This window comes from Mytilus edulis, chromosome 1 (genome assembly GCF_963676685.1).
Source record: "Mytilus edulis chromosome 1, xbMytEdul2.2, whole genome shotgun sequence".
In the NCBI taxonomy this organism is placed as follows: domain Eukaryota; kingdom Metazoa; phylum Mollusca; class Bivalvia; order Mytilida; family Mytilidae; genus Mytilus; species Mytilus edulis.
In genome coordinates, this window is record NC_092344.1 from 39485011 (window position 1) to 39498344 (window position 13334).

The 13334-nt window shown below is 29.4% G+C and overlaps 2 protein-coding genes across 3 annotated transcripts in view; one reads left to right on the plus strand and one right to left on the minus strand.

Annotated features, from left to right (window-relative positions):
* LOC139482442 (tryptophan 2,3-dioxygenase-like) overlaps window positions 1-267 on the minus strand; it is a 14275-nt gene extending 14008 nt beyond the window's left edge. The window contains exon 1 of the mRNA XM_071266342.1: window positions 104-267. The gene's annotated coding sequence lies outside the window, so the exon portion shown is untranslated. The remainder of the gene's footprint in view (window positions 1-103) is intronic.
* LOC139482425 (tryptophan--tRNA ligase, cytoplasmic-like) overlaps window positions 234-13334 on the plus strand; it is a 27867-nt gene continuing 14766 nt past the window's right edge. Inside the window, exon 1 of one of the 2 annotated variants that reach the window (XM_071266325.1) lies at window positions 234-435. The gene's annotated coding sequence lies outside the window, so the exon portion shown is untranslated. Of the gene's footprint in view, window positions 436-868; window positions 888-13334 lie in introns of those variants that run through there. The other variant, XM_071266331.1, reaches the window with a different exon arrangement.

The window sequence follows — 13334 nt, forward strand, 5'->3', positions numbered from 1 at the left end:
GACTGATTTCAATGGAAACTAATCAATTGTTTTACTTTATATTTCTTTAAATCAAATTACTTTTTTATCTGTTGAATATGGTTTTCGAAGCCATACAACTTACCTTGTTCTGCAATTACTTATTTCGTACATAAGTTTGTGTAGAACTATTGATATTAGAGTGTGACACGCAGCTGTAGTTCAGTTTGAAAGTATATAATATTTATCAAATTTCTTCTTTTATACGGTCACCTGATAGACAGCAAATTTATATAGGCATGTAATACCAATTGTATACAGAAATATGTTTAGACTTAGAGTTATTATGACCAAGTGTCTATTTTTAAAATCTTTTCGAAGAATTACCTGTTCGTTTTTTGAAATTCATAACTTCACTGTACTATACATTTTGTCCTTTTTATCATTTTGAGATTGACAACCTCGTAGAGACTACTGGTAAGTCTGTTATAATGTATTTCATATGCATTCGGTGGTTTGGGCTGTGATATGATAACTGCTTTGTCTAAGATTATTTTTAATTTTTATAACTTTATAGAATTACCTTTACATTATTTTTTTTACTGATATCGCAGATTTTCCTATGGTCAACTTAAAAATGTATGATATATGAAATGAAATATAAGTGAACACTGCTTTGATAATATTTAAACGGTCAAGAGTTAATTAAAAACAAGTATCATAATATATTATATATTATAAAGTATAGGTTAAACGTAAAGGTAAGATACATGACACTCTAACGTTGAAGAATTGAACTTGTACATTAATAAGCGTAGCCATTATTTCGAGCAACCATATATATATAGAGAGAGATTTTACAACCACATGCATAATGTTAATATATGAGGTTGACATATCAAAATCTATGAATAATGAACGATTAGCGGGTAAGTTGAAAACATATAACAAAAATCATATTTCGTATTTTATTCTGTTGTATATATTGCTTTATTTATGTAAATCATAATGTTTTATGAAAATGTAAAGTAGTATAAAGGGCTTTTTCCAAATTTTATGATATTTTATGTTGCAGTTCAATGGCGAAACAATCATACAATAAATACAATTATCCAATAAATTGTTATGAAGTCTAGAGTAATAATGTTGACCCATAATTATTCGTTGAATACCAGTTTTCGTGGATTCGTGGGTATAGGTAAACATTAAATTTGGCAAAAAACCTTAAAACAAATATCCACGAAAATTGGTATCAACAAAATAAATATATCCACAATAGTTGGTTTGTATGTTATTTTGTTAAAATAGACAAATAAAGGAGATGTGGTAAAATTGCTAATGAGACAACTACATGTATCCATCAACATTCAAATGATGAGGATGCAAGCAATAACAGGCAACCGTACGGCATGTTCTCTTCTATCTTGATCTGAGCGTCACTGATAAGTCTTAAGTAGACTAAACGCGCGTCTTGCGTCTTAAATTATAAGCATGGTACCTTTGATAACTATATAGAACATATAAAATAACTTAAGAGGATCGACAAACTGACCAATGTTAAATGAATCATACTAACATTTAGGCTGTAAAAATTACCAAAAATATTTACATTTACATTCAATGGCCGAAAGGTATCATTCAATCAGGTGAATGTATTGAAGTCAATAACATCGCATAGTTAGTCATGCTAATTACATGTACGGTAACCTAAATATATGACTTCTTAAATGGTTTTCTTACTTTTAAGAAAAATCATTATAAGTTTTATAAATATTTCTATACTTAACACCATAATCAGTTGACTATATCAAATGACTACAAATGTTAACAAATGTAATGTACAGGGAAATATATTGTGGGGAACCTTCTAGAAACTATTTTTTATGTCAAAATGGATTTAAACAAAACCTGATCACAATACACACTGGTTAATATATTTTTACTGATAACTTAATCCATTTTAAGAAATCCAAGGAATTTTATAAGCCTGTCATACAACCAAGAGGTTAATCTAGTCATATTTTCTACATGAGAAAAGGAGTTCGGTGTTGTTGTTATTTTACTTTTCACCATTAAAATTTAGTCATCTTATTATGTAAATTAAAAGGTAATATACAAAGTTTTACTGTTTATTTACACAGTGCATTATATATAACATGCTTCAACGGACAAATTTGCATTAATTCCATTTGAGATAATATGTACACTCCCTAAATGTGTAGCATACGATAGAGTAACATGATGATAGTAGTGTCAGTTACTTTGGTACTGGCATGAAAAAATACGGATTTTATGTTATTAAAATTTGCTGTTGGAAATTATTCTTAATTAACGACATTATATTCCTCATATAAAAAATGCTCTGATTCATTGCCCTGCTTTGGCTATACATTTTGGTCCTTTTTTGTTTAATTCTCTTCATATTTTAAATGGTTTTTCAAATATTTTGTCCTCGAGCATCACTTAAGAGACATTGATTATTGAAATGTGAATCTGGTGCAGAAAAAAATTGGTACCGTTTATGTTATCATCAGTTATTCGCCAATTACGGTTAGACCCGCAGCCACTTAACTCACCGCTGTCCGTTAAACATGTTATATATAATGCATTGTGTAAATGAATAGTATAACTTTGTAAATTACCTTTTAATTTAGATAAAAAAAAAATGCTGATGGTGGACAATAATTACTAGTATACGTATTTAATACATGATAAAACTGTCAAACAGAAGTACTACGTTTCAATTGGGACTATTTAGACTTCTGAGACATTGATTGATTGAATGATTATATTGCTAAAGACTGAATGTTGACTTTAATATATCATTTGGTTATTTTAGTTGTTGAATTGCTGTTTATTTTCAAATCCCAAATACTTCGTTTAATTCTTTTGAAAGTGTTAGCAACACGTAGTTTTTAAAATGAGAAAACTGGTCGATCTTTTAGTATGTTCCGGATTTTCCAGAACAGCCAATTTATTTTTTATATATCAATATATTCCCGACATGGATGAGGTATTTTCCAAGAGAATTGTTGATTGAATCAGGTCAAATAGCTTGGTTTCTCTTTTTGCCATTAACACAAAAGTAGTAGGGTTTTAAAACCAAGAAACGGCAGGTATATCTATTATTAATGTTCAAGGACATCACTAAAAAGTAAAATCACAAATACTCCGATGAAAATTCAAAACGGATAGTCCCGAATCAAATGTCAAAATCAAAAGCTCAAACACACCAAACGAATTGATAACTGTCAGCGATTATAGTATCTATTTGTTTAGGGTTTCCTCTGAATTTGAATCTGTAAATATGAAATTATCGGAACTGATCTTCTTACTGTAAATCATAAAAAGGATTATTCAGTTTGAACAACTCGCCAAAATGTTTAAAAAAGGAAAAGAAAGAAGGATACGATCGCTAATAAAAAGACATGTGCACTCATCCAGCCGATAATATGGAACCACAAATACGTTCTATAAACTGTCACACACTCTCTTCGACTTTGAGTGAATTGTTGTTTGATTAACCTCTATAGTGGAAAATATTTTATGTATTTACCGGACGACAACAAATTATCAAATAATCCAAAAGGTACAAACTGAAAAGTTGGTCCATCTTGATTTACATGTTGTTCAATAATTTTGCAACAAGACTTGTCCTAATGGTTCTTAAAAAGTTATTAACTACGATTTAGACAATATATTAAACAATTATTTGTCGAAATAACCTGAAAAACATCGCTAATGGGTTATTGACTTGCAAGTCAATAATTCAACCTCATTTGAAATCGTATTCGTATGACCTTCAATTTACTTGTTCAATACTTGCCAACATGTTGAGTGACAAAAAAGAGAAATAGGGGTTATGGGGCGCAGATCCCTTCTGCCGAAAATAAAAAGAATTTCGATATGTAAAGTGCGCTTCTTAGGGTGAATGAACATACATTTATTAGTTTTTTTATGCAATCTAATTGTATTAAAAACAACATATTCTTCTGGATTCAACAAACAAAAAATAACAAAAATAAACTTGGATCTAAATGACATATAAACATGGATCAAATTTATTAATAAAGAAACAAAAGAACCTGAGGTTGTGGCATATCATATAGATGATTAATTACATGATAAACATTAACAATCACAAAATATAAAAGACAATAAGGTCAAACCAAAAAAAAACTTAATGTGTTTACTGCCTTCCTAAAAAAGTTAAGATTTTGTAAATCATTTAAAAGTTGGTTAGATTTAGTCTAATATATGAAATCAACATTTCTGTATTAAAATTGAAAAAGGGTAGTGAATAAAATTTTGGGACTATTAAGCTACAGTAAACACATATATCTAATTTACATTTTCGGCAACAGTTTTTTTGTCACGCTCTGTTACTTATTACAATAACGCGTTTGAAATTATTTGTCTTAATTTTTTTTCATGAAAATATTATTTCTGTCTTATGTTAGGTTTTTTGTTGACGAAATTTCTTCCTTTCAAATGTCATTAACGATCTCCTGCTAATCATATCAATCATTATCCGCCATTTTATAACATGCTGTAAACACGATATTGTCTTCGCTTTAAGTAGCTGATTTCAAAATAATTTATAAGGGGTTTCGAAAAATCAGAAAACACGGAACGTAGACAAATAATGTCACACCCGGAACAAGTCCGCCAAATCCGAATCGGTTGGCAATGTAAGATATGGGTTACTTTTTTATTCGCATAAACTAGACGTGTTCTTCTTAAACAGAAATACATGTTAACCTTAAAAACAAGAATGAGACATTTAATTTCACAAATATTCATTCCTTCACATGTAAAAATGATAATATTCATTGTGTTTAATATATGAGATGAAATCAAATAGACTTCTTCAGAGTTAGACCGTCGGAATTCTACAGAAGTTATCTCGATGATTAGATTGTTGTCGTATGGAATAAGATACACAGGGAAACTGATACATATTACCGATTCCATGCGCTTTTAATTGTTCATTTTGTTTTTCACTTTTCCCTTACGATCGTCCCTTTGGTGTGTACTGTCTGTTTCACCTTTTAAACTTTAAGATATCACTGTATTGCATGATTTATATCATTCGTGGAGATATTAAACTAATTACTTATATTTAGTCATATATTTACAAAAATTATATCTTTATCTTTTTAACATTGGTATTTTGAGTATTTAAGTGTAAAGAAAGGGTTTTTGAAATATCTCCTGCATTTCAAGAACAATATCATGAGTATGTACATCAAGATATATTCGACTAGCATTATGACAAATATTTGGTTTTTGTTCTTAAATTATAGAAAAATTGCTTAGTTTGTAGTAAACAAAATATAACCGACTTATTTATTTGTATGCAAACCATGCTTTTTTACAATTATTGTTTTCGCTGATAATTGGCCAGTTTTATCAGTTTTGAAATATCTCAACGTATTAAAATTGGGAAATAATTTTACTTTTTAATATTGGAATATAATCTCATGTAAAGATTAAGTGTTGATATATAATTGTTTACAATTTCATTCATCAAAATGTCCTCAAAATGACAAAATTCATCTTGATATAAATGCTTAGTTTCAGTAAACAAAACATTACCGACTTATGTTCTTTTAAGTCTTTTCCATTATTTCTTTTCGGCCAGTGTTATCAAGTTTAAAATATCTCAATATATTTAAAATTTGAAAGGACAATATATTTGGTTTTATTTATGATTTGATTTTCTTATGATAACTTCTTTTTAAATTTGACACAAATAAAAGATTTAGGACAAGGTATCGAAACATGGCTTGCAATTACGGACAATAAAGTTATTTGTTAAAGTATTCAACTGGCAAAATGACAAGTAACTAATTATTGAGGTAAATAATTAACCAAAAAAGTATGTCACCTAATTATTTATTTTAAAGCGCATATGTGTATTCATTTTTGACAACAGACTTGGGTGTTTTGGGATTTTCCTTGGAGTTTAGTGTTTTTTTGTGATTTTGCTTTTTAAAAGTAAAAGTATTTACTTGAATTATGACAAAACCATAAATGGTCAATTCAAGGATGTTCGCTTGTCATGTTTTGGAATTTTTGTCAGATTTTCAGAATCCTCTAATTTTATACATTTGAATGCCTTAATAAAATTGACCCATTGACCCCCAATTTTCTTTTTATGAATCTTTATCATGTATAATTATAATTATTTAACTGTCAAAATGATACGTAACTTTTTATTGAGGTGAATAATCAACCAAAAAAGTATGTCACCTAATTATTCAAGTGTAAAGAAAAGGTTTTTGAAATTTCTCCTGCATTATATAGATATATAATTTACATACTTTTTGGTAGGATTCGTGTTGCTTAGTCTTTAGTTTTCTATGTTGTGTCATGTGTACTATCATTTGTCTGTTTGTCTTTTTCTCTATTAGTCAGGGTGTTTTCAGTTTATTTTCGATCTATGAGCTTGACTGTCCCTCTGGTATCTTTCGCGCCTCTTTGCTAAATAATGGTTTTGCAACTACTAGTATTGAGTTGTATTAGCAGACGATACATACAGTTTTTTATTTAATATTGCTAAAGTGAATGGCGATTAGAAATATGGTCACATTTTGTCTTCCTTCGACCGGCAGTAAAACCCTCGCTAAAATGCGTCTTCCTTTTGGCTGTGCGGAACGTATCCAGTACGCATCCAATCCGGTCAGAATTGGGACGCTAAATTCACTGCAGCTTTGTAAACAGTGTCACGCTCTTTGCATTTTTGAAACCCAGGAACAACTCATCGATGGGTCCATAGATGGCCTATTACAAGACTGAATTTTCAATACTTCAGGATGATTTTTTTTTTTGTGTGAAATTTGAAGAATTTTAAATAACAATTGATGGAATATGCTGACAATTAGTTAAGGGGTCAATGAGTCTTCTTGTACATACAATTAAATGTATTTCCTTTTGTACCTCATTGTAGGTTGTTTTAAACAGCGTTGATATGTAGCGAGTGACTTGTGAAAAATAATGTTAATCCAGTTCTTGAGCCTTTGCATGCATGTAGCTTAATATCAGTCTTCTGTGCACGGTTTTGTTTTTACGTTTCTTAATAAATTTCACACTTGGTCAGAGTTGTAATGAAAATATGGGAGCTCATTAACGGTCATGTTTTGAAACCTAGTTTACCGATTGTCTTCTTTGTAAACAATCAACAAATAGGCAAACAATTAAAAAAAAGGAAATATCTTCAGAAAAAAGTTCATGTATATAAGTTTAAAAATTAAAATCTAGCCGTTTAGTAATAAAAACCTATGCATCATTTTTTTATAATTTGAAGTTTCATATGACTTTAAGCAATCACTAATTTTATCATTTATTGATCACTATAAATCTTTTGGTAGGTACTGAAATTGCAAATTAAAAAAACGTCTAGCCACATGGAATGGATAATTATTAAAAAAAACATCTTAAAATTCACGACAGGTAAATGGAAATATTGTAAATAAAAATTATCGTGGTTTCATTTTTTACTGATGCAATCCGACTTTATTTTTAAAAAAATCGGCAAAACAGTAGGCTTCAATTATGGTTCGATAACGTCTGATGCATCTGGTGCATTTCATATGTTTAATGTACATTATTTTCGTGTATTTTTCTATGACAGATTTTGTTTTCAAATATTGTGGTCTGCACTTCTGATATATTCGTATTTTGTAGTCTTTACTTTCTGTGCATTTTTTATCTTTTTACTTGGCAAACTGTAGTTTTATGTCAATTGTGTTCTTTTACATGTTTTTGTCTGGGTTTTTGGGGGGGGGGGGGGGGGTTTTGTTGTCTATTGGCCTTTTTGTATCTCCTGTCATTTTTTTCCTTTGCAAACATCAAGACATAAAAAAAAGATGTAGTATGATTGCAAATGAGACAACTCTCCACAAGAGACCAAAATGACACACACATTAACAACTATAGGTAAAAGATATCTTTTATTAATAAAGAATATAGAAATAATTGCTTATAAAGCTTGTATTTAATCAAATACTGTCTTTATTTTTTTTATATGGGTATTTGCTCTAATGTTAAGTAGGTTTTTGAAATTTCTTCTGCATTGCAAGAACAAATTAATGGTTATATACATAAAACACTTTTAACTATCGTAATGGCAAATATCGATTTTTCATATCTACATTTATGAAAAACTGCTTAGTTTCCAGTACACAAAATATAACCGACTTGTATGTAAAACATGCATATTTACAATGACTCCTTTTAATTCTTTGTTAATTTCTTTTAATTCTTTGTTAATTGCCTAGTTCAGTCCGGTCTTAAATGTCTCACCATATTAACCTTAGAAATAATATACCTTTATCATTTAAAAATTTGTATTTGATTTCTGTAAAGGTGGGGTTTGGAATATCTCCAGCATTGCAAATAAAGTTACATTATTTTATTTCAAAAAAATATGACAAAAATTCCTTTCAGAAAAACAAATATAACCGACTTATAAATTTTAAACTATACATGCGTATTTACAATGATTTTATTGATGCTTTTCAATCAGCGTTAATTATCTCAATGTATTCATATTTTCAAAGAGGCTAATAATTCATTTTATTTATCATTTGTCTTTTATATATAGTTTAGTGTTTCTGTTTTAAATATTGACAGGACATACACTTTAGGACATTGTATAGAAACATGGCTTGCAATTACGGACAATAAAGAAATTCGTTAAATTATTCAACTGGCAAAATGACAAGTAACTTATTATTCAGCTGACTAATTAACCTAAAACGTATTTCATCTAATAATTTTTCTAAAGCGCATATATGTGTATTCATTTTTACCAACAGACTTGGGTGTTTTGGGATTTTCTTTGGAGTTTAGTATTTTTGTGATTTAGCTTTTTAAAAGTAAAAGTATTTACTTGAATTATGACAAATCATAAATTGTCAATTTAAGGATGTTCGCTTGTCATGATTTAGATTTTTTGTCAGATTTTCAGAATCCTCTAATGTTATACATTTGAACGCCTTAACAAAATTGGCCCATTGACCCCCATTTTTCTTTTTATAAATCCCGTCAATATGATATTGTTCTATTATATGTCATTATGATATATTTCTATTATGAATTACAATATACGTTGAACCACAAAGGTCAAAATCATTCAATCGCGTAGTGGAATTAACTATTTTCGGATTCTTATAAATTATATATATAACTTTTGGACTAGTTTAAATCTCGGTCTATTTCTTAAATTTATTCTTACATACTTTTGATTTTTTAACCCTGTATGCTAACATTCCCAGGAAAATTTTAAAATTGTTTGTACGCACATTGAACGACAAATTTATGTGACGTATAAAATTTTCTGACGTCAGACACTCAAATCATTAAATGTGTTCGTAGATAGTAGATGTTTTTGTGTTCTGTTAAATTGTTCCTGTTAAATTGTTAAACGATGATGACTGATGTACCCATAAATTGACTATTTTATTTATTGTGTCTGTTTATTTAATGCATCAATGTAAAAATATCGGAAATTGATGAGACTGTCATTAAAGTGAGAGGGTTAGCGCTATAGAACCAGGTTTAATCCACCATTTTCTACATTTGAAAATGCCTGTACCAAGTCAGGAATATGACAGTTCTTGTCCATTTGTTTTTGATGCGTTTTGTTATTTGATTTTGCCATGTGATTATGGACTTTCCCAATTGATCTTCCTCTAAGATCAGTATTTTTGTGATTTTACTTTTTACATGGATAATTATAATTATTTAACTGTCAAAATGATAAGTAACTTATTATTGAGGTGAATAATCAACCAAAAAAGTATGTCACCTAATTATTTAAGTGTAAAGAAAAGGTTTTTGAAATTTCTCTTGCATTATATATATATATATATGTTTGTCTTTTCTTTTTTGGCCATGGTGGTGTCAGTTTATTTTCGATCTATGAGTTTGACTGTCCCTCTGTTATCTTTCGCTCCTCTTTGCTAAGTAATACTTTTTGCAACTACTAGTATTGTATTGTTTTAGCAGACAAAACATACAGTTATTTATTTCATACTGCTAAAGGTGACTGGTGATTAGAAATATGGTCACCATTGGTCTTCCTTCGACCGGCAGTAAATCCCTCGCCAAATTGCGTCTTCCTTTTGACTGTGCTGATTGTATCCAGTACGCACCACATCCGGTCAGAATTGGGACGCTTAATCCAATGGAGCTGTGTAAACAGAGTGTTAAGCTCTTTGCATTTTAGAAAACAAGGAACAACACATTGATGGATCCGTAGATGGCCTGTTGCAAGACTAAATTTTCAATACCACAGAATGATTTTTTTATTTTTTGGGAAATTGAAAGAATCTTAAATTACAAGTGGTCCGAGACCACAATTATTTCGTAGTGCATTTCTTTTAGAACATAAATGAAAATTAAAAAAAATATTACCTGCGCTTTCTCAAAGGAACTTTTAGGGTGTGTTGTACTATTTTTGGACAAATTATATCAAAATTATAGAAAACTTCATCGGCTCTAACTCAAAATATGGACAATACTGAAACTCTATTTCAAAAATTTTGGCAAAACAGTAGTCTTTAATTTCAGTTCGATTCCATCTGATGCATTTCATATGTTTAATGTACATTAAGTTCGCGTATTTTTCTATGACAGATTTGGTTTTTAAATATTGTGGTCTGCAGGTGTAAGGTATTCATATTTTGTAGTCTTTCGTTTCTGTGCATTATTATCTTTTTACTTGGCAAACTGTAGTCTTATGTCATTTGTCTTCTTTTTCATGTTTTTGTTTGTTTCTTTTGTTTGGTTTTTGTTTTTTTTTTTGGTTTTTGTTTTTGTCTATTGGCCTTTTTGTATATTCTGTATTTTTTTCCTTTGAAAACATCAAGATATAAAAAAAAAGAGATGTAGTATGATTGTAAATGAGACAACTATCCACAAGAGACCAAAATGACACACAAATTAACAACTATAGGTAAAATGTATCTTTTATAAATGAAGAATATAGAAATAATTGCTTGTAAAGCCTGTATTTGATCAAATATTGTCTTTATTTTTTTTATATGGGTATTTGCTCTAATGTTAAATAGGTTTTTGAAATTTCTTTTGCATTGCAAGAACTAATTTATTGTTTATATATATATATATAACACCTTTAACTATCGTTATGACAAATATCGGTTTTTCATATCTACATTTTTGGAAAAACTGCTTAGTTTCCAGTACACAAAATATAACCGACTTGTATGTAAAACATGCATATTTACAATGACTTGTTTTAATTCTTTGTTAATTGCCTAGTTCAGTCCGGTCTTAAATGTCTCACCATATTAACCTTAGAAATAATATACCTTTATCATCTAAAAATTTGTATTTGATTTCTGTAAAGGTGAGGTTTGGAATATCTCCAGCGTTGCAAATAAAGATAAATCATTTTATTTCAAAAAAATATTTTTAACTGGCAAAATGTCAAAAATCCTTTCAGAAAACAAATATAACCGACTTCTAAATATTAAACTAAACAATGACTTTATTGATGCTTTTCAATCAGCTTTAATTATCTCAATCTATTGACATTTTGAAAGAGGCTAATAATTGATTTTATTTATTATTTATGATGAATGTATAGTGTATAAATTTTTTTTATTATGGCATATGATCACATGTAGGAACAGATTTCGAAATATGTTTGGCAATGAAGGACAATTCAGTAGTTTTATTGGTTAGCTGGCAAATTGACAAATAATCTATTATGATCTGAATAAATAACATACAAAAAGAATGGAGCCTACTGATATATTTTAAGACTCGTGTAATCACTTTTGACCAAAGCTTTGTATCTTTTGAAAAGTTAACGCCTTTATTTTTATCATTAAAACAATGATGTTTGTCAATTGAATTATCTCAATTAACGTTTACAGTAAAAGGTTTTATACAATTTAATATAATATGAATTATGTCCTTAACATTTCTGTTTAGTCCAAATACAAGTATTACATCATTTTTAAAATTATATTTCCAAAAATAGCTTGTAGTATTGCCAATACAATAGTTGCAAAAACACAATACTCACCACTCGGTCACATTTAAAAAAAAACGACGTTACAAATACACGAGATTAATATCAATATGATAGGTGCAGATCAAGCAAACAAGTAAAAGACTGGAAAAAATCAACGCACGTTAACATATGTGCACTTCCTGCTTACGATAATTTTACTGTGCATTAATTATTACCAATGTTATTTTAACTGATCGGGCGGAGCTTACGTTTTAATTTGCATAAGTATAGTCTATTTGAAGATGTGTGCGATCATGATGATTGCTGTTATAATTGATATTGAATTCTAATCCCCTGTCAGTGTCACCAAACGCCTATACAAAAGAACTGAGTGTATGTTATGGGACGAATAACTGGACAATTCATTGATGTGTTTATCCCAAAACTGATGTCTATAGATGGACTGGCTTTAAATAAGATTACTTTTTAAACCCCGGTCAGTCAAGTGAAATACATCTAGTAATACAAACTTTAAATAAAAAGCAAAAACAGTCAGCCAGTTTTTACTTTCATGATCACATGTGCGTTTACGTGAAAACAATCATTGAAATGTTTTTATGTTAAAAAGACACTGCATAGTAATGCTGTGTGAGACTTTGACAAGCAGACAAGGTAGGTTAACAAATACTTCTGGGCAATCACGCCGGCGTTCAGGAGTGATGCGTTAAGAAAATATTTGGTCTGATCCTAACTGTACATATATCTAATCTATTAAAAAGGAATTTACGTTTGAGTTAAATATGGCTTTGAAATGAGATAACATACATTTTTTTCTAATGCAAACAACTCCAGTATCCTGCTATTTATGTCGTCTTACTGTTTTAGACTTTTAATATACAAAAAAAGAGAATTAATTGTAGGGTTTACCTAATTCCTTATATCAAAACCTGACACGGGGAACTAAATAAAGGCAACAGTAGTATACCGCTGTTCAAAACTCGAAAATCTATGGACAAAAAACTAAATTGGGGTAACAAACTAAAACTGGGGGAAACGCATTAAATATAAGAGGAGAACAACGACACAACATTAAAATGTAACATACACAGAAACGGACTAAGCATTAGACAAAATCCGATGAAAATAACAAATATAACATCAAAACCAAATACATGAATTTGGGATAGAAAAGTACCGTGACACGTCTTAAAGTAATGTGAATTCACACTCAAATATAAGAGAAAACAAACGACACAACGGAAACACTACATTTAAATGTTACACACACAGAAACGAACTATAATATAACAATGGCCATTTTCTTACTTGATGCAGGACATTTTTAAAGATAACAATGGTGGGTTGAACCTGGTTTTGTGGCATGCCA